At 45.5% G+C, this 20,860-nt stretch overlaps 1 long non-coding RNA gene across 1 annotated transcript in view; it reads right to left on the bottom strand.

Annotated features, from left to right (window-relative positions):
- LOC144771478 (uncharacterized) overlaps positions 1–20,860 on the bottom strand; it is a 317,699-nt gene that overhangs the window by 11,168 nt on the left and 285,671 nt on the right. The gene's annotated exons all lie outside the window — the stretch shown is intronic.

The following is a 20,860-nucleotide window of genomic DNA, read 5'->3' as shown; positions in this document are numbered from 1 at the left end:
TGTGCACACAGCAAATAAGAGGACAGGAATCAGACACTGCTTCAGGTATAGGAAGTGTATGCCCAGACGTGGGTCTCATGCTCACTAAGCCACTGGAGTCAAGCTATCCTGGCTGAAGACGGCTGATAGCCAGAAACCGGTCCTAGGATGCTTGATTTCGGTCCAGGGAAGACATGGCCTGGCAGTTCGGGCTGGACTGTTCCCATGAGGCTCAAGGTCAAAACTGATTTGCATATGTCTGAACTGGGGTGGCTTGGTGAGCAAAGTAACGATGGATTAAACCCAGATCGGTGACTGGGGGTGAATGTTTTGCCATTGCGCAACATTCCGTCCATCATCTTGTGTGTTTTACTGCTTCAGGTAAAGTAAGACAATTTAAAGGTAAGCATGTAGGCCCTTTACCAGAGATATACAACAAATTATGTTCAAAAATACTCCAGTGCAACAATGAGGTCACTGACTGAGAAGCTACTACTCCGGGCATTCAACGATATGTAGTATCTCTCCATGCCAATGACATGAGATCCTATATACACTGTCAACGACATTAAATTGCATTATGCACAAGTTGATCATTGGAAGTTGTCTCATTCAAAACCCTCACCCAGGTCCTGCATCTGTATCTGCTGCAGTTAAAAACTCAAGAAAATACTCACAGTTTATTATCCTTAAAAAATATGTTGAAGGCTGCACTGGATTGTAGAAGCAGCTGCTGTTTTGGGTGGCACAGAATTGATGCAAAGGGCCACTGATCGCTACATCAAGCCAGTAGTTGTTGATTCAGTGGCAGAAACAGCGATTATTTGTGTCTGTTGATGGTGAGCAAACAAGTATTGCTTTCATTTCACCCCCTGTCTGTCCTGGATTCTTCCATGCTTGTTAGTCCCAGGCCTCCCCAAGTGTTTGTTCTCAGGTCAAAGCTGAACCTGGACTCAAGCCACGTTCTTGGAGAAGTCTCTTTGGAGCAGTCCAGCACACTTAAAGATAATTTGGTTGGATTTAGGCTCCTCTGTTCTGCAGATGGAGAGTGCTTCGCAATCAGTAACTACAAGAGAAAGTGTATATTCCAGATAACTCTTATCTGTATTGTAAAAAACAGAGGTCAGCAGTGAATAGTGCAGTTCTGCATTTTCGTGGCGTGTTTGTTTGTTTGGGTAGTATCACACGAGGAGAAAAGGAAATCTCTCATCAACCTGAAAAAGGAAGCAATTCACAACAGTTGCACTTAAAAAATGATGTAGGATATTTTCAACATGAAGGGCCAGATGTAGGTATCCAAATACCGGTCGGTAACGGCCCAAAATACCGATTTTTGGCCGTTACCGACCGGTATTTCAATACTGAGATGTAGGGCCACCTAAAATACAGAATCTGTAATTTTACAGATTCGGTAATTTTACAGATTCTGTAAAATTACCGAATCTGTATAATGAGATGTAGGTAGCACTGTAATCAGTGCTACAGGGCTTTAAAAGAATTCGTTATTTACCACCAACTAGAAGTTGGTGGTAAATAATGAAAAGCCTTGAAAAAGCATTTTTTTTGCTTTCCAAACGCTGCCATGTTGCAGACATACATGCCATTAGGGCATGTATGTCTGCAACATGTGCACCCATACATGATTGAGGGGTGCAACAGGGTGTCAAAGTGACACCCTGCCACCCTTCAATGTTTCCCCCAATTACTGAATCGGTATTTACCGATTCGGTAATTGACATTCATTCCTATAGGCCTCCAGGCCCATAGGAATAAATGGCAATTACCGAATCGGTAATTACCGAATCTTACCGATTCGTTAATTTAAAAAGAGAAATTACCTGCATTCCATTTACCTACTCTTAAATACCGAATCGGTATGATTCGGTATTTAAGAGTAGGTAAATCAAGATTACCTACATCTGGCCCGAAATGTCTTATTTAAAAAAAAAGAAAGAGGTTGATACTTGCCATTAGCTCGAGGTCAGTCATGATTTTGATGCAGACCTCCTTTCTTCTGGAGTGTCTTTGGACCAACGTTCCAAGAATATCATAGAAGATTTAAGAGCATTATTCATCTTGGAGCAACTATTCTGGTAGGGAGGTAAAACTACATATTCTTCTAACAGGGTGTTTGGAACTATACATAAGCAAAATATCAAATTATGCAGCAGACATGATTAAATTACAATGCATAAAAAGGAGAATTACGTACAAAGAAAAGAAAAATTATTTAGATTATGGTATGAAAGGCAAATTGTGTGGTAGTTTCCGTAAAGAAATAAAAATAAAATTAAAATAAAATGTATATATATATATATATATGTATATCTCAACTACTCACAAAGTAGAATTGACCTTTGCAAATTTATAAGAAATTTGAAAATAACTGAAATGCATAAAATGAAAGAAAAAGACAATACTCAAAACACAAATATAGATAAGTTGGAAATGAATGAAAACACCAACCTAGTAGTATCAGACATGGAAATATTGGAAGATATGTGGCTACTACAAGAAGAAAACAACAAAGACCCATTAAGGGAGGTCCGAGTTATCAATCAAATATATATAAAAGTAGTTACTTCCTACCAATGGACACCACATATAATTCAGTACAGTTGAATATAGTCACAAATGCAATATTCTTAGTCAAATTGCATTTATTCTCAACGAAAGTTCATTCATTTAAATTTCAAACGAGGAATTCATCGTATTGTGATTGATATCCATTCAATGTAATTGCGATTTCATTACATTAAAAAGTGCTCTCGGTGTAGAAGGGAAAGGGAGTGAAAGGTTTGTGAGGGACTGTGTAAAGGTGGTGTGACATTGAAAACATCACAGTAAAATCAAATACGCCTTTACAATCAAGGTAGTATTAATGTTCCCAAAATACATCGCACATAGGTAAGAAACATTCATTGCATTGGATCCTATGGTGTGTCAGGTTGGCGTAGTCTACGTTTCGACCCCTTGTGTGCTGAAGGGTAAGTGTTGCCTCATGTTGGGGTCTTCATCAGGACAAGGTAGAGAGCCTATGAATTAATGTAAAAGCTGATATTAATAATCTACGTGGTGAAATGGTTGTATTTATATTGGGAGATGTAGGAATTACCTACATGGAACAAGCGGTCAGTGGATGTCCCGTCGTGGTGTGGGCTAGGGCGCTCCTACAGATTCTGAAATAAACAAAAATAAAAAGAATCCTCAAAGGACGGTTCTGGCTGGTCAGCCATCAACCCATAGTTTGGAAGGGAGAGACACTTACTTGGGCATAAGTCCTCATGCAGCGGCATAGAACGTTTCGTCATGTTGTAATTCCTGGGTAAACGCCATGCTAGTCTGGCACCGTTCTGAAAATAATTGATTGAAGTGCACCGTGAGAGGCTGGCAAGAGAGATAGTGTGCATGTAAATGCAATTGGGGGGCATACAAAAAGTCTGACCGCGTGCTGCTCGTGCGGGGCCCGGTAGGATACCCCACGTCTGCGGTGGACGTCTAATCATGCAAGTGATCTGGCAAAATGGTGAAACTTAACAGTTTGTGAGGTGGTTGCATGGTACACGCATCGATTATTACAGTGCCGTGCGGCTGATCTGTCTGGGCTCGAGGCTCGAAAGTGGTTCGTAGTGCTGCTCAATACGATTAGGTGGTATGCATAAATCTACTCTGGAGCTGTTCCTATAGTGCCTGGTGGAACATCTCACATCTGAAAAGTGCATCTAATTGCTGTAACTACGGGCGGTTGGTCTAAAACTTGACAGTCACGATGGCGATACTCGGGGCTCTAAATGCTCGGGGCTCGAAAAGCTGAGCGTATCTCTCATTACCTGTTAGGCGTCCTTGTATTGCCGTCAGTGCAGATCGAGTCCTCAATCACTCTGAGACTCCTCGCGGTGCCGCAGCTCGATGCTCGGTATCTGGGGGCTCGGCACCAGTAAGCCAATCACCTAATCACTGCCTGGGACGCCGCGTCATGCTGAGGCGGGTCCTGAAGGGAGTGTGTGCAAAGGCGTCAGTAGGTTCTTAGGGATCGTCCGCTCAGGGATAATTGTGTAATGTAAGGGTGGGAACGTTGAAACTGTTGATGCATGAATACGTGATGTTGCACCCCACAGGTTGGGTCTGACTTGGGTCTGAAATGCCCAGCTACCATGACATTTGGTGTAACACCTTCCTGCATACATTAGATATTGTATCAATACTTGAAACACAAACAATGGTTCATAATTAGGTGATTCTGCCAATCTGGTTATCCATAGTGTTGAATGAACAAGAGATACGAATACACATGTATAACAGAGGTCAGTGGACGGCATAAAACATATGTGTAGCATTAGATTCAAGTTAATAATTGTAGGTGGAACCCTAAGGGTTCCCAAATAGCAAGACCAATTAATGTAAACACTTTTTCAGCATACATAAGATCATATCGATGTTTATAGCAAACACAGTCATTCCAGTCGTACGTGATTCTGCCAGTCTGGTTTTATATAGTATTGAATAAACGGGAGATATGTATACATATGTATAACAGAGGTCTGTAGACAGCATAATACCTGTGTATTGCATTGGATGCAAGTTAATATTTGTAAGTGGAACCCATGGAGTTATGGATTCGGGCAACCTGTATATCCCTGTGTAGTAAGTACTCTGTCTATTGATTAATGTTATGAAAAAGACAGTGACTCCCCCACTATGTAAGTCCCTACACGTGGTTTGAAGGGTTTAATTGTAAGGCAGTCATTCAGGTTCAAGGCCCGCCATCTGGGCAAAATTAGCATCTAGTTCATTGAGGCCCCTGGTGATAGTCTTGAATTTGTGCATCAATTTGCACTCCCTGATGTTGACAATCGAGTCCAAGTTCCCACCTCGTGGTCCCAGGGTAATCTTTTCTAGTACGACCCATCTCATAGATTCAGGGGAATAATTTTTGTCCATGAAATGTTCAACCAGTGGTGCTCCTGCTGTTTGGCAGCGGACTCTGCTGCAGTGTTGGAAGATGCGGTTCTTAACCCTTTGTTTGGTTTGCCCAATGTACATCAGTTCACATGGGCAAAGGATTGCATAAATTACTCCGCTGGTGTTGCAATTAGTGAAGGACTTCAGATCAACGGTTAAATTGTTGTGGGTGATTTGTTTGGTCTCCCAGCAGGTAGGGCATGCTTTGCACATCGTACATCTGAAGTGGCCTACTACCTCTGGTAGATTCCAGAGTCCTTGGATGGTTGGTGCCTGAGGTGTGTCTAATAGAGATCGAACAACGTGATCCCTTATGCTTTTGGCTTTTTTGAAGGCATGCATCGGAGGCTCAGGGGTGTCTAAAATGTCTGCGACCAGCCCCCAATGCTTGTTAATGATTTTCCTTATGTCATTGCTCTTATTACAAAATGTCGTGACACAGATCATGCGATCCTGAGATGGCTGGCTTTCTTTTGGCGTTAGAAGTGTGGATGCCCTACCTGCTGGGAGACCAAACAAATCACCCACAACAATTTAACCGTTGATCTGAAGTCCTTCACTAATTGCAACACCAGCGGCACTGCAGCAGAGTCCGCTGCCAAACAGCAGGAGCACCACTGGTTGAACATTTCATGGACAAAAATTATTCCCCTGAATCTATGAGATGGGTCGTACTAGAAAAGATTACCCTGGGACCACGAGGTGGGAACTTGGACTCGATTGTTAACATCAGGGAGTGCAAATTGATGCACAAATTCAAGACTATCACCAGGGGCCTCAATGAACTAGATGCTAATTTTGCCCAGATGGCGGGCCTTGAACCTGAATGACTGCCTTACAATTAAACCCTTCAAACCACGTGTAGGGACTTACATAGTGGGGGAGTCACTGTCTTTTTCATAACATTAATCAATAGACAGAGTACTTACTACACAGGGATATACAGGTTGCCCGAATCCATAACTCCATGGGTTCCACTTACAAATATTAACTTGCATCCAATGCAATACACAGGTATTATGCTGTCTACAGACCTCTGTTATACATATGTATACATATCTCCCGTTTATTCAATACTATATACAACCAGACTGGCAGAATCACGTACGACTGGAATGACTGTGTTTGCTATAAACATCGATATGATCTTATGTATGCTGAAAAAGTGTTTACATTAATTGGTCTTGCTATTTGGGAACCCTTAGGATTCCACCTACAATTATTAACTTGAATCTAATGCTACACATATGTTTTATGCCGTCCACTGACCTCTGTTATACATGTGTATTCGTATCTCTTGTTCATTCAACACTATGGATAACCAGATTGGCAGAATCACCTAATTATGAACCATTGTTTGTGTTTCAAATATTGATACAATATCTAATGTATGCAGGAAGGTGTTACACCAAATGTCATGGTAGCTGGGCATTTCAGACCCAAGCCAGACCCAACCTGTGGGGTGCAACATCACGTATTCATGCATCAACAGTTTCAACGTTCCCACCCTTACATTACACAATTATCCCTGAGCAGACGATCCCTAAAAACCTACTGACGCCTTTGCACACACTCCCTTCAGGACCCGCCTCAGCATGATGCGGCGTCCCAGGCAGTGATTAGGTGATTGGCTTACCGGTGCCGAGCCCCCAGATACCGAGCATCGAGCTGCGGCACCGCGAGGAGTTTCAGAGTGATTGAGGACTCGATCTGCACTGACGGCAATACAAGGACGCCTAACAGGTAATGAGAGATACGCTCAGCTTTTCGAGCCCCGAGCGTTTAGAGCCCCGAGTGTTTTTAGATCGGTCCCGGGCACCACTTCAGTGATCACGAGTATCGCCATCGTGACTGTCAAGTTTTAGACCAACCGCCCGTAGTTACAGCAATTAGATGCACTTTTCAGCTGCGATATTTTCCACCAGGCACTATAGGAACAGCTCCAGAGTAGATTTATGCATACCACCTAATCGTATTGAGCAGCACTACGAACCACTTTCGAGCCTCGAGCCCAGACAGATCAGCCGCACGGCACTGTAATAATCGATGCGTGTACCATGCAACCACCTCACAAACTGTTAAGTTTCACCATTTTGCCAGATCACTTGCATGATTAGACGTCCACCGCAGACGTGGGGTATCCTACCGGGCCCCGCACGAGCAGCCCGCGGTCAGACTTTTTGTATGCCCCCCAATTGCATTTACATGCACACTATCTCTCTTGCCAGCCTCTCACGGTGCACTTCAATCAATTATTTTCAGAACGGTGCCAGACTAGCATGGCGTTTACCCAGGAATTACAACACGACGAAACGTTCTATGGCGCTGCATGAGGACTTATGCCCAAGTAAGTGTCTCTCCCTTCCAAACTATGGGTTGATGGCTGACCAGCCAGAACCGTCCTTTGAGGATTCTTTTTATTTTTGTTTATTTCAGAATCTGTAGGAGCGCCCTAGCCCACACCACGACGGGACATCCACTGACCGCTTGTTCCATGTAGGTAATTCCTACATCTCCCAATATAAATACAACCATTTCACCACGTAGATTATTAATATCAGCTTTTACATTAATTCATAGGCTCTCTACCTTGTCCTGATGAAGACCCCAACATGAGGCAACACTTACCCTTCAGCACACAACGGGTCGAAACGTAGACTACGCCAACCTGACACACCATAGGATCCAATGCAATGAATCTTTCTTACCTATGTGCAATGTATTTTGGGAACATTAATACTACCTTGATTGTAAAGGCGTATTTGATTTTACTGTGATGTTTTCAATGTCACACCACCTTTACCCAGTCCCTCACAAACCTTTCACTCCCTTTCCCTTCTACACCGAGAGCACTTTTTAATGTAATGAAATCGCAATTACATTGAATGGATATCAATCACAATACGATGAATTCCTCGTTTGAAATTTAAATGAATGAACTTTCGTTGAGAATAAATGCAATTTGACTAAGAATATTGCATTTGTGACTATATTCAACTGTACTGAATTATATGTGGTGTCCATTGGTAGGAAGTAACTACTTTTGTATATATTTGATTGATAACTCGGACCATTCCCCTTTTTGTACTCATTCAAGGCCCAAGGTCCTGGAGTTCTCAGGGCAACCCCTTTGTAACTCACACCATTAAGGGAGGCTGCAATTTTAAGTTCAGAGAAAATAGATTGAAAACAAAAGCAGAGGGAGTCACCCTGTTTCGACCAAAGTCTAGATTTTTGCCTCAAGCAAGAAAATGATCTAGAAATCTTCTCATGAAATGTGATAAAAGACTTACGTCAACTATATATAACATCGATAATAGCAAATAAAAGCTGAATTGGAGAGATTAAATCCTCTTTTCTACTATTGAAAAAATTAGCAACTCCACCGTTCTGGTAGTGAAACGGTCGGATAAAGGGGGAAATATAGAACTGTACATTGAAGAAGCTCTAGTACAATTGAACAATCAGCAATGTTACAAACGTATCCAAATAGATGAATACATCAAAGTGAAAGAACAATTCATCAATAGACTGGAGAGTTGGAAGGAACAAGAACTTATAAGTTGGGACAAAGTCAGTTTCCTAAAACAAGATCATCCTAAGCTCCCAGTCTTTTACCTGATACCAAAAATTCATAAAGATCTCCAACGACCGCCTGGTAGACCAATAATAGTGGCTCAAAATAGCTTATTTGAGAATGTGTCTTGAATCCTATTGTTTCAACTCTTCCGTCTTATATTAAGGATTCCTCTGATTTTTAGCAACATCTATATGATGTTAAATGGGAGTCTAATATGTTATTAATGACACTAGATGTATCCACCCTATATACAAGCATTCAACATCAGAATGGCATTAGAGCAGTACGGCGTTTTTGGAGAATGAAACCAATAGGCTTTTCTGGTGTCTTGCTGATCCTACCTGGAATCGGGAATATGTGCTGTGTTCCAGATTCCACGGCAGACGGTTTGGCCCATGCTTGTTTGAAGAAGCTGATTGGTTTCTCTCCATGATGAATAAACCATCTTACCTTCACTCCTGTGAGCTGTGATCCTTTGGAGATAACAACATTACACTGGTGATGACTGGAAAACGGACCTTCAAGCCTGGAGCCCTGCGGTGAGCAGATCCCTAGTCCGTCCACTGTCACAAGCAACGTAGTGTCTTCTGGACCCATCTAGTGAAGACGCTGTTGGTGATTATCAATGCTTCCGAAAATCGCATCAAAATTGGAGGTTGTGGTGAGATTTATCTTAATTATTTGTGCTTTGCCGTTTTAAACTGCACATGGACTCTGTCTTGCGCTCCTCTTAAATACTGCACGCGCTGTCTCTCGCGCATAGATTGCGAACGCGCTACCTTTTGCGCGTGTCACTGAACTGTTGCATTGGAAGTCTTTGTCTTGTCGAACGCGCATGTGCGAGTACCAGAATAAAAACTAGAGTTCTGTCTTCCTCTTGAGTTAGATGCTGTTGGTTATAGAAAACCGGCCTGAAGAATAGAGAGCTGACTTTCTCTGGATGTGGACCAACATGTTGTTTATCTGCGTTTGAGCGGCACACATGCCAGAGATACTTCATATCATTTTAAGCAAGCATGTTGCGATTTCGATATCTCGGTGACACGCACGCCTGTACTAACTACAATGCCAGATTAAACATGTCGTTTTTACTACACAACAAATCCCTCATCCATGCCTGACTCATGTTACACACACTCTTCCTTCCCCTTATTTTTTGAAAAGGAGATAGATGTTATCCTCTTCGGCCTCGGGATCAGCGTGATGTAGAAACAAGGCCACCTCCTGATCTATCTAAACCCCGAATGCTATGACAGCCGTGGATTAAGGAAGGATCAAGCAAGGGCAAAAAAGCCCGCGGGGAAGGAAGGGGACAGCGGGGAGGGAGATCTGAAACGACAAATGAAATAAGCGTTGGACGGATTCTTCCTCTATACTCAACAGTTTCTATAATCACTAGACACAAAACCACAAGGTCAAATCCCCCCCCTACACTCTACCTGGAAAGAAAATGAACGACACTGCAAGGTAGAAGATAAGGCTCTTCACCAACTTCAAGGCCCTGGAAGGATTGGAACAGCGCTATTTCCCCCCTGCAACACACAAAGGAGCAACAACCCTTACCTGCTGTTCTAGGATTGACTAAATAAAAGGTTTAGAAGTGTATAGCGTTTGCACATACCCCCATCACTAATTGGTAAGGCGGAAATGGGGGAGACTTGCGCAGTCTCCAAGTAGCCCCGAACTTCTGTTATAATAGTTAGTTACTTAATCCAGAACGGGTTACGTCACCCGGAAATAATAATGAGAAAAGTACAGTACCATGTGCAACCAATGCACCTTGTCTCTTTGGCAAATCCAATAAGCTCGTTCGCCAGGTAGGATACGCCTTGGAACTTCACAGGGCACGAGATTACTGAAGAAGCTGTATATATAATTTTTATCCAAAAAGAGATCCTGTGCCAAAGCTGCCAGGCGCAAGCTTCAACTGAATCGGACCGTCTTACCAAGCCTGGTAAGTAACTTAAAGTAAATGGAGAGATTTTGTACTCCGCATGAGCCTAGTAAGTCAGGCTCTCCAACGGAGGGCAAGCGTTGCAATAGGTATGCGTGTAAGATAAATTTGACTCAGACAAGATTCGTCCTCCGCATGAGCCGACAGATCCGGGCTCATCCAACGGAGGGCAAAGCGCGGTAGCAACCGGCCGAAATGCCGATCGAACAAGAAACGCGTGTACTTCAGGAAGAAAGACCAGGAGCTTCCTTGACAACACGACGAGGAATCCACAGGACAGAAGTCAGCCGGAATCCTCCTGAGGTCGATAGCTGAACCGAATATCCGACAAGGAGAACAGGAAGTGTACTCCTACATGTAAACTCCCACCATCCTGCAGCCGCTAGGACTTCTGGGACATTTAGTGCTTGCCATTCCTATCAGTATCGGTCCCAGATGCATAGAGCAATCGAGGCGCTCTATTGGACACGTAGCTGTATATCCCCCCTCACGAAGAAAGCCGCAGAGGCCCAGGACGCAGCGGGTACCGCCTATGGAACAACGACACCAATCGAGGCGCATGGACACCAGACGCAGGCTCCCACGTATTCTCCTCCGGGCCATACCCCTTCCATGACACCAGATAACGAAGTCCGCGCCCCTGCCACCTTGAGTCCAGGATGCTCTCCACCTCGTATTCCAACCTGTCCTGCACCAACAGTGGCGGGGGGAGCCACTTCACAGAGGACAAGGACGGCTTCAGCAAGGACACATGGAACACCGGATGGACCCGTAGGTGCAACGGGAGCCTCAACCGCATAGCCACTGGATTGATGCAACGGTCAATAGGGTATGGACCAATGTAACGAGGGTTGAACACGCTGTGTTTACCAAATCTGATGTTCCTAGTAGATAACCACACCTTATCCCCCACTTGATACAAAGGACCAGGACAACGGTGCTTATCGGCTCTGCGTTTGTACGTGACCCTCGTCGCTTTGAGATTGGCCTGCGCCCTCACCAACGTTTCCTTGATGTGAGACACCCTCTTTGCAGCCTCCGGCACCTTGTCCTCCTTGATGAAGAAAAGGAAGGAAACGCGGCCGGCGCCCATATGTACAGTAAAATGGAGACACCTGCGTAGCACAATGAGTCGCATTGTTATATGCCACCTCCGCGAGCCACAAATAGTTCACCCAGTTGTCTTTGCTATGATCCACATAGCATCTCAAGAACTGCTTCAGGGTCTGATTGAGACGCTCCATCTGCCCATCCATCTGAGGGTGGAAACTGGTGGACAAAGCCGTCTTGATATGCAGGGAGGAACACCACGACCTCCAGAACTGCGCTGTAAACTGGGAACCCCTATCAGAAACAATAACTGTAGGCAGTCCATGCAGTCGCACAATGTGTACCATCAACAGAGGCGCCAATTGCCCAGCCGTGGGCACTTGTGGGCAGGCAATAAAATGCCCCATCTTAGTCAGGTAATCGATCACCACCAGATTCGCCGTGCATCCCTGGTCTCTGGGGAGACCCACCACGAAATCCAGAGATACGCGCTCCCAAGGGACAGAAGGAGTGGGTAGAGGTTGCAGGAACCCGGCAGGATGATGGTGATCAGCCTTGACAGTCGCACAGACCACACACTGTGATACCCATTCAGCCACATCAGTCCTCAGTGAGGGCCACCAACATCATTGATTTATGTGCTCCACTGTCTTCTCCACACCCATATGGCCTGCACTAGGAGAGCAATGACACCACCGAAACACTTGCTTCCGAAGAGGTACAGTCAGGACCAACAGCCGCCCCATATTCACCGGATATCCATCCAACATTCGCCATTCTCTGTGGCTCTGAAGCCAGGTCTTCCAGTAGAAGGTTTTTATTCCCTTACGGATCCCATTCAAGAAAGCATCGGGCTGTAGAACACACACCTGCTTGGCTGGATCTATGATAGCGTTCTCCACATCTGCCTCAGGAGACTTAATGGAGGATTGGCGTGTTAATGCGTCGGCTTTCCGATTATCCGCCCCAGGTCGGAATGTTATGGCGAAGTGGAATTCTGAAAAGAAAAGCATCCACCTAAGCTGTCTCGGTGTGAGGTGTCTGGCAGCTGTCATGAATTGGAGATTTCGGTGGTCAGTGTAGACTGTAACCATGTGTTTAGCCCCCATCACGAAATGCCTCCATTCAGTGAATGCGACCTTAATCGCCAGGAGCTCGTTTTCAGCGATACAATAATTGCTCTCAGCCCCGTTCAGCTTCCGGGACAAGTACGCAACAGGATGTAATTGTCCAGTGTGATCATGTCTCTGTGACAGAACAGCTCCCAGCGCAACATTAAAGGCATCTGCCTCTACAATAAACGGCTTGTCTGGATTCGGATGGGTGAGCACCGGGGCAGACACGAACGCTTCCTTCAAGGCTTCGAAAGCTTCATGGGCCTCTAAGTTCCAGACAAACGGTTGTGCTTTTCTCAGTAGTTGTGTGATGGGCGCGACCACTTGAGAGAACTGCTTGATGAACCACCTGTAAAAGTTAGCAAAGCCTATGAAGCATTGGACATCCCTTACGTTTTGAGGTACAGGCCACTCCTTCACTGCTCGGATCTTACGTTCTGCCATTTCTTGGCCATGTGGGCTGAGCATGACCCCTAGGAATTCCACATTTGAAACATGAAAGTCGCATTTGCTGAACTTACAGTACAGGCTATGCTCTTGCAGAATCCGTAATACCTTTTTGACATGATGAACATGTAATTCCTCCGACTCGGAATAGATGAGAATGTCGTCTATGTAGACAACGACGTAATGATCCAGAATCTCTCGCAGCACATCATTGAGGAAGTATTGGAATGCCGCTGGGGCGTTGCAGAGCCCAAATGGCATTACCAAATAGTCGAACAGCCCATACCTGGTCTTAAAGCCGGTCTTCCATTCATCCCCTTTTCTCATTCTCACCAAATGATAAGCGCCTTTCAGATCCAACTTAGTATAGATGGTGGCTTTCTTTACTTGTTCCAACAACACGCTTATCAAAGGAAGGGGATATCTGTTCTTAGTTGTTACTGCGTTCAGTGCTCTAAAGTCCACACACACCCTCAATTCCCCATTGGCCTTGGGAATGAAGAAAAGAGGAGAGGCCGCCAGGGACTTAGAAGGACGAATGAAACCAAGTTTTAGGAGTTTATCCAGATAGGCCCGCAGATGCTCGCTCTCGGTTTCAGTCAACGCATACAGGTGTCCACTCGGGACACAGCACCAGGGACAAGGTCGATCTGGCAGTCATACTGCCTATGTGGAGGAAGGATCTCTGCCTGAATTTCATCAAAAACCCCTTCGTATTCCTTGTATGCCTCAGGCAATTGGACTTCTTTTTCAGCTGCCGTGGCCACATACTCTCCACAAGCTAAAGCTGAAGAAGGCCTATCGTTGACCTCATAGCAATTTTCCCAGCAATACGAGGAATTCAATGTGAGGGTGCCTGTACCCCCAGTCTATTTCCGGATTGTGACGTTTCAACCAGGGGATCTCCAAGATGATACCATATTGCTGTGCCTTGATTATACTGAACCTGACCTGTTCTTTATGACACCCAAACAACATTTCCATCTCTCCTGTATGATACCCAACAGGGCCTATGTCTAATTTTCTCTCATCTACAGCGTATATCTCCTCACATGTCTATCTAGGGATCAAGCCTATCCCAGCTCTCTTTGCCTCCATCAAATCCATAAACAGGCCAGTAGCCCCAGAGTCTACCATAGCATGCGTAGGTATCCATCTAGCCTGAACTAGTAATAGAATTTCAATAAATAGATGCTGAGACCCCACAATATTCTTCAGCAAGGAAGGGATGCAATTCTAACTCCAGGGAACCCCTTCATTCACCTTAGAGTCCGCTAGTTTTCCAAAGGTTTCTCAATAGCTGCCGAAGCCCCTCTGCTACTGCGGAACCTTGACATCTTGGGTTTGACAGGGCATTCCCGAACAAAATGCCCTTTTTTGCCACAATATAAACAAAGCCCGTGTTTACGACGCAGCTCTTTCTCATTGGTGGTTAAGGCGGCCCTAACCGCCCCAATATCCATGGGTTCAGAACTAGCAGCGGGGTCTTTGTCTAAGGTTTTCGAAGGCCCATATGCAGGGACCGTTCTTCCCTTAAGTTTATGATCTCCTTTGCGTCCCCTTAAACTGTGATCCAAACGTAAGACCAAATTAATCAAATCCTCACAAGTTACTGGCTGAGGATCAATCTGCACTGTAATATCCTTTATATCGTCATGTAATCCTTGATGAGATAAAGATGCTTGTTTGGCTTCAGGCCACTTAGTTTCGTAACAAGTCTCCTAAAAGAATTCAAATAGGTCAATATGTCCTGATTCCCCTGTCGTAGCTCTAACAACTCTCTGTCCGCTGTATACGAATCTGCCCTTCTATCAAACACCTTCACAAAGAGATACAGGTGGTAGTGTTCCCAAAAGGGAAACGTCCGCACAACACTCTATACAGCCAAAATAATATCTCCAAATTCAGTACAAATCCAACAATGTATGTTATATGGAAACAGTAACCACAAAAGGGTGCTAAAGAATCTCAAGGCAAACACCTTAGTAAATTCGTCCCTGAATGCTTCCCAATCGTGTATGATAGGGTCATCTCTGTGTATCAGCGGTACCGCCCATTGGGCTGCATCTCCTGCCAAATAAGAGATAAGGAACCCAACCTTGGCCTGGTTAGTGGGAAAGGACCTAGGTTTAAAGAAGAAATGCAGCATTACTTGCGTGAGAAATACCTGTACAGAGCCTGCATTCCCCTTAAAGCGTTCAGGATTAGGTAAAGGAATAGACACAGGTATTTCCACCACCACAGGACTAGGTGGGGCAGTACTCGAGGCCCCAGCATTAAAGGGATTCCTCTGGATTGTATCTAATCGGTTGCGCAGTTCCGTTGTCTCCTGTCTAGAGGAAATCAACTCCGACTGAACTAGCACGAGGGCAGCCAAAACATCATCAAGAGTGGCCATTTCAACATCGGCTGACCAGGAGGCAGGAAACTCTTAGGTCTGATATTCTGTTATCCTCTTCGGCCTCGGGATCAGCATAATGTAGAAACAAAGCCACCTCCTGATCTATCCAAACCCCGAATGCTGTGACAGCCATGGGTTAAGGAAGGATCAAGCGAGGGCAAAAAAGCCCGCGGGGAAGGAAGGGGACAGCGGGGAGGGAGATCTGAAACAACAAATGAAATAAGCGTTGGACGGATTCTTCCTCTATACTCAACAGTTTCTATAATCACTAGACACAAAACCACAAGGTCAAATCCCCCCCTACACTCTACCTGGAAAGAAAATGAACGACACTGCAAGGTAGAAGATAAGGCTCTTCACCAACTTCAAGGCCCTGGAAGGATTGGAATAGCGCTATTTCCCCCCTGCAACACACAAAGGAACAACAACCCTTACTCGCTGTTCTAGGATTGACTAAATAAAAGGTTTAGAAGTGTATAGCGTTTGCACCTTCCCCCATCACTAATTGGTAAGGCGGAAATGGGGGAGACTTGCGCAGTCTCCAAGTAGCCCCGAACTTCTCTTATAATAGTTAGTTACTTAATCCAGAATGGGTTACGTCACCCGGAAATAATAATGAGAAAAGTACAGTACCTTGTGCAACCAATGCACCTTGTCTCTTTGGCAAATCCAATAAGCTCCTTCGCCAGGCAGGATACGCCTTGGAACTTCACAGGGCACGAGATTACTGAAGAAGCTATATATATAATTTTTATCCAAAATGAGATCCTGTGCCAAAGCTGCCAGGCGCAAGCTTCAACTGAATCGGACCGTCTTACCAAGCCTGGTAAGTAACGTAAAGTAAATGGAGAGATTTGGTCCTCCGCATGAGCCTAGTAAGTCAGGCTCTCCAACGGAGGGCAAGCGTTGCAGTAGGTATGCGTGTAAGATAAATGTGACTCAGACAAGATTCGTCCTCCGCATGAGCCGACAGATCCGGGCTCATCCAACGGAGGGCAAAGCTCGGTAGCAACCGGCCGAAATGCCGATCGAACAAGAAACGCGTGTACTTCAGGAAGAAAGACCAGGAGCTTCCTTGACAACACGACGAGGAATCCACAGGACAGAAGTCAGCCGGAATCCTCCTGAGGTCGATAGCTGAACCGAATATCCGACAAGGAGAACAGGAAGTGTACTCCTACATGTAACCTCCCACCATCCTGCAGCCGCTAGGACTTCTGGGACATGTAGTCCTTGCCATTCCTATCAGTATCGGTCCCAGATGCATAGAGCAATCGAGGCGCTCTATTGGACACATAACAATAGATCACCGTTACATCTAGGAGTATTTCTGTAGCTCCAAAGTATCTCTTTCATGGCTTGATTACAGTTTTCCCCATTAGAAATGGCCAGTTGTTACCCTTCCTTGAACACCTTGATCCACCTCTCCACAATTCCATTGCTCTGGGGATAATAAATAGATGAGTGCTTGTGAACAATGCCATGACTGTTAAGGACATTTTTCATCTCAGTGGATGTTCATTTTATTTTAATTTTTTTATTTTACAGAGTTTTATATAATGCGAAGTTGACCCGAATCGGGTACCAGAGCGCTTTACATAGCACCAGTTGCATTACATGAGGACACATTAATTTTTATGTTAGGCACAGGGAGATTAAGTGATTTGCCCAGACTCACAGGATGTTCAGTGTCATTGCCAAAACTCGAACCCAGTTCCCTAGATTCAAAGTCGCCCGCCGTAGCCGTTAGGCCAACTCCTCTCCCCATTATCAGTAAGGAGGGATTTAGGAAACCCTTCTCTTTCAAATACATAATTTAAAAATGGAATCACAACTTTCGAGGTAATATGGGGAACTAATCTAATATCAGGCCACTGTGCTGTTGCTGTGAAGAGGAAAAGTGTCCAGTGTGATCCAAGCCTGGATTGGAGCTGAGAAGAACTTGAAAGCAGAGGGGACAGTGTCCGGGTCACTTGCCAGTGACCAGGGGCTTGGTAGACGAATGCCCACCGATGTCGGGTGCTTCAGGTGAGAAGAGGTAAACTTGACTCTACAGCCAGGGGGACCAGGAGATGTCAACGATGACCAAAATCTGCAGGGGAGCTGTCCCACAAATGATGTCGAGTGCTGGGGGGAGGGGGGGGGGGTCAGTGTCCAGATTGAACACCAACAAGCCTTGGCAGCTGAAACCCACACGGTCAGAGTAAAAGATGCTTCGGTGAGGACCAGCAAGGTTCTGGGGACTCCCCAAGTGATGGAGACTCAGACCACATCTGGAGCAACCAGAAAAGCCCATTGAAAGTTAAAGTTCCCTTCTCAGGGACCCACAGGTTGAGGGACCAGGGATCGCGAAGGGACCTCAATAAGAATCACAAAATACCAGCCCACTGAACACTCGTGGAGTCTAGGCTGGTACTCTTCAGTGGAATCACTGCTCAGGGTCTACACTACAAGTAGAACAAAGCACAGCTTCAGGGGTTACGATAAAGCAGATGTTTCTGCAAATAGACATGGTGCCCAGGGGTTTGGGTTGCATGGTCCCCACGAGGGCTACGGGTCTCAGGATTGCTGAGCACACTAGTCAACCTCAGGGACGCTTGGAAACCCACATTCGGTGTTGCAAAAGTCTTCGGAGTCCTCAGGAGCTTTGGAGTTGTAAACTGGTCAGCTGTGTCTTTGGTGCCTGCTTAGCAGGGGAGTAACTCCTTTACTCCAAGGGAGATTCTTCAGTCATCTAGCGCAGTGTAGATCGTCGAAGTACTTGGTTTCTGTAGCAGAGTTTCATCCAAGTAAATCTAAAGTCCTGTAGCCAGGGGTTCCTACTTTATACCCAATTAAGGGGTGGGACAAACTCTGGGGACCCACCTATGGGAGGGTCAGGACAGAGGGGTGGCTATACCCATGTCCTTTGTCCAGTTTTGTGCCAGAGCAGGGGCTGGTAGCCCCAGCAACCGGTTTGAGCTGGACTATGCACAGGGACACCAAATGTGCCCCCAGTGCAGATATCAAAGCACTCTTGGAGTGCACCCACCCAGCCCCAATACACAAAAGCCTGTCTCGGAGGTGGTTACACCACCCTGTGACAGGAAACCTATTGTCCAGCCTTCCCCTGCCGGAGTTTCGTCCAGCAGCAGGAGAGCAGACTCGTGTCTGTGGCTGGCAGCATCCATCTTGTGATGCTAGGGTCGAGAAAGCTGGTACCGGGTGTACCGGTGCTGTCATATTTCTCCCTTTAGGAGGGTGGAATCATACCTCCCACACCACTTACAAGTGTGGAGGTATGAGTCCAAGGTGTTTGTCACCAAACACAACGGTTTTCTGTGCAGCCGTTTTAAAGTTAGCATTTACCGCGAGGTTATAATGCACTTAAGAGTATATGGTCTGGCTGCATCAGAGAACAACCCAGGGCCCAGAGAATAGATTCCAAAGGCTGAAGAGGGGCCCTGCTCATGCATGGACAACCTCTCACATAAGATCCAGCAACCTGCCTTCAGCATTGATAAGGCCTGCCATAGTGGTGACTGATAGGTATATATGTGCAGTGATATAGTGAACCTATAATCTAAGTAAGGGGTGCATGTACCAACCTTACGCAGGTTGCAGTAGCAGCCCTGTGGTGTCAATTTGAGTGGCATCTCAGGGGTGGCAAAATACATTCTGCAGCCCCTGGGAGGCCTCTGGGGTACCTATGCCCTGGGTATATAATATACCATATACTAGGGACTTATAAGAGTACCCCAGAATCCAATCTGGAGTGTACCTAAAGTACATGCAATCAGTTTATAAGAGAAAACAGCTAGGCTGGTGTCCTGAATTGCAGGATCCCAGCCAGACTAAGTTGAAAACAGTGAAACATCAGCAAAAAGTGTGGGTAACTATACGAAGCAGATCCTACTCTCCTACACAACCCCCCCCCCCCCCAAACGTCAGGACATTAAACTAACCTTGACCAGTTGAGTCTTCATGTTCTAAGTGGAAATATCTGGAGAGTCCATCTGCATTGGCATGGTTAGTCCCAGGTCTATGTTCCACTGTATAGTCCATCCCTGTAGGGAAATAGACTACCTAAATAGTTTGGGGGTTTCACCCTTCATCTGTTGTAGCCATAGGAGAGGCGTATGGCCTGTTTGAACAATGAAGTGAGTGTCAAACAAGTATGGCCTGAGCTTCTTCAGAGCCCAGACCACAGCAAAGGCTCAATGGCTGACCAATATTTCTCTCTGGAGGTCAGCCTTCTGCTAATAAAAGCTACTGGCTGATTCTGACCGTATCATTCAATTGTGATAACACAGTCCCTACCCCCAACTCAGATGCATCTGTTTGGACAATGAATTCTTTGGAATAGTGAGGAATTGGTGCAGTGCACATGGCCTGCTTCAGGTCATCAAATGCCTTTTGACAGCTAACTGTCCACTGAACTTTCTTTGGCATTCTCTTGGAAGTTAAGTCCTTCAAAGGGGTCACTATGGATCCATATCCTTTGACAAACCTCCTATAGTACCCAGTCAGGCCTAAGAAAGCTCTGACCTGAGTCTGGGTGGGTGGAGCAACCCAGTCCATGATGGACTGGATGTTGCTCTGCAATGGATGAACCTGACCGCCACCTACCAGGTGGCCCAGGTATACAACTTGACTCTGCCCTATCCGGCACTTAGAGGCCTTGATAATGAGGCCTGCTTTCTGCAGGGCCTCCAAATCATTTCTCACATGGACCAGGTAATCCTCCCATGTGGAGCTAAAGACAGCAATATCATCTAGATATGATGCACTATAGGCTTCCATACCTGTAAGAACTTTGTTCACCAACCTTTGAAAAGTGCCAGGTGCATTCTTCAGACCAAAGGGCATCACCACAAATTGGTAGTGCCCACTAGGGGTCAAAAATGCTGTTTTTGGCTTTGCATCCTCAGCTAATCTGATTTGCCAGTAGCCAGCTGTCAGGTCAAATGTGCTCAGAAACTTGACTGAGGCCAACGTATCTATAAGCTCATCTGCCCTTGGAACTGGATGAGTATCAGTCCTAGTGACTGCATTGAGACCCCTGTAGTCAACTCAAAACCTCATCTCTCTCTTACCATTCTGGGTGTGAGGTTTAGGTACTCAGACTACTGGACTAGCCCAGGGGCTATCAGAAGGTTCAATCACTCCCAAATCCAACATCTTCTGGACATCTGTCCTGATGCAGTCACTGATGTGGTCAGGTTGCCTGTAAATCGTATTTGTAATAGGCAGACTGTCCCCAGTGTCCACTTCATGAGTGGACCAGGTAGTCTGCCTTGGAGTCAGTGAAAACATATGTCTAAACTGTTGTAGAACTTTTCTGCAATCCTTTTGTTGCGGCCTGCCAAGGCTACACCATCTACTGAATCATC

The sequence above is a fragment of the Lissotriton helveticus genome, chromosome 1_1 (assembly GCF_964261635.1).
Source record: "Lissotriton helveticus chromosome 1_1, aLisHel1.1, whole genome shotgun sequence".
Lineage (NCBI taxonomy): Eukaryota > Metazoa > Chordata > Amphibia > Caudata > Salamandridae > Lissotriton > Lissotriton helveticus.
The sequence above is the reverse complement of the archived record's forward strand: the minus strand, read 5'-3'. Positions and strand labels throughout refer to the sequence as shown.